This window comes from Sphaerodactylus townsendi, linkage group LG05 (genome assembly GCF_021028975.2).
Source record: "Sphaerodactylus townsendi isolate TG3544 linkage group LG05, MPM_Stown_v2.3, whole genome shotgun sequence".
NCBI lineage: Eukaryota > Metazoa > Chordata > Lepidosauria > Squamata > Sphaerodactylidae > Sphaerodactylus > Sphaerodactylus townsendi.
In genome coordinates this window covers 58,254,299-58,256,396 of record NC_059429.1, presented here as the reverse complement: position 1 = coordinate 58,256,396, position 2,098 = coordinate 58,254,299, and the positions used below count along the sequence as shown (strand labels likewise).

The 2,098-nt window shown below is 44.3% G+C and overlaps 1 pseudogene; it reads right to left on the bottom strand.

Moving 5' to 3' along the window:
• Positions 1-1,454: 1,454 nt before the first annotated feature.
• LOC125433585 lies at positions 1,455-1,704 on the bottom strand (annotated as a pseudogene).
• Between the last annotated feature and the right edge of the window lie 394 nt (positions 1,705-2,098).

Genomic DNA, 2,098 nt, shown 5'->3' with positions numbered 1-2,098 from the left:
TACTAGTGGTCCACTTTTGGTGTCCTTAGTAACCACTGTAAGGGACAAGCAACATGCATGTGTATTGAAAGGCTTTTCTGAAAGTCACTCACTAGCGCTCTGTATTTGGACCAGCTTCACAGGCTGTTGCAATTCACTTACTGTTAACGAGCAGCAAGAAGTAAACAAGACTCCCTCCTGAGCTGCCTTGACCCAGTCTTGGAGGGAAACACCTGGCCAACTGCCCACGCTCATGTTCGGCCACATGGCTCAGGAGGCAAACAAGCTGCAAGGGTTGCATTTTCCCAGCTGTCTGACCCTGCTGCTAAATGCCTGGCTGTCTATCTATATGCAAACCCAAAAAGAAGACGAAATGAAGCAGCTTCTGCCAAATGGTGCTTAAGAAAATGATCATTAGCAAAGGAAAAACTCCAGCTTGCCAGATGTCCCTACAGTTTTTAGAGACATACCTAATTGGAGGGAGTTGACTCTTATTCCAGAACATGCAATTCCAAAGTAACATACAATTATTGTGGCCGGATCTTCCTGACTGCACTGGCCTATCAATCTCTACATGGCTGGGTAAAATAGAAGTGAGCCTCAGGCCAGACAGTGGCTTCCAGTTCTCCAACCCTGGCATCGAACACTAGGCATGTCCCTTATTTTCCTCAGCTTTCTACTTCTCATACTGACAATGCACATTTTAAGAGGTACCTGAAAACTACTCCTCCCCATTCTGTTCGCTCAATACTCATTGCTTATTTTTAGAAGGATGGTGAAAAGGCATTTCCTTTCAGCAAGATGGCCTCAACCTCCCTGCCCCTCATGAATTAGGGTTCTCTGCATTAAGTTTCATGATTCTCCAACTGATCATTTTCTAGGGTTACCAATCTTGGAGGCAGGAGACTGGAGATCTTCTGGAATTAGAACTGACCTCCAGGCTACAGAGATCAATTCTGGGAAAAATGGCAGTTTTGGAAGGTGGACTCTATGGCAGTATATGCCCCTGTGGTCCCTGCTCAACCCCTACCTTAACCAGGCTCAAGCCTCCAGGAATCACAACCTGAAGCTGGCACCCTACCATTTTCATATCAGTCGTTTGCTCCAAGTTTGATACTGTTGTGGTGCATTCGTGCAACTCCCTGGTTTTTCCTGACTTTTCTCTGATCTTTCCCAAATCTGCTCTGCTGCAAAGTTTTGCAGAAGATAGCAGGAAAACCTGAATGGCTGTCGCATTGGTGGAAAAGTTCAGCGTTTCCTAGTCCTCCCCACCCTGCGGCCATTTTCCATGCCCTGCCCCTGCGGTGACTTTTTCCTGTCCTCCAGTACTGGGGGGGGGGGGGGGGCTTTTAAAAAATTTGTCAATATTATATTGTTATCATTATATTGTTTTTTCAATTATTAAGTGTTTTTCAACAAGCTGGGGAAGAACAAATGTTGACGCAGTTAAGATTTTAGAATGCCCCTTGGCCTGTTTATTCATCATTTTCATAAGTCAGCTGGGTACTTTCTTTTCAAGCATTCAAATTCTTCATTCCCCCAGGAATAAATCACATAGGCGATGATAAACGGAGGAGATACCAAAAAGAACTGCGAACTGAATTGCCACCAGGCATTGGGAATACCTTTGGAAAAGTAGTTGGGAAATGCTCTCTGTTTAAAGGGAGATACGCTGTAGGTGATCACATGCTTCACTCATTCTAGGTTTCCGAAGTGGATACCCATCTTAACTGGTTTTTCCTCTCTGTGCCCTCCAGAAAGGTTATAAGAATATTGTTATAATGATATACCAATCTGTGTATCATGGTCTCAACTTTCATTTTTAAAGGGTGTTGCCGTTCCCCTTATATCTCCGTAATAAAAAGTGCTAGAAATTGGCTTTTTAAAAACAATAGCTGGGGATTGAGAAAACCCAATACACTGTTTATTATAACACTATTCAATTGCCAGGGGTTTTTTTTAAAAAGGTCCTGATGATGCAGGGCCACTATGGGGTCCAGGGAAGGGAAACTACATATGGAAGCCCTATGGCTGCTATGCTGTATTAGAAAGCTCAGCAGCAACAGGGGAGCCCCACAAGCCTGTCCCCTTGTGGACATCCCCAAAGAATGGTTCCACA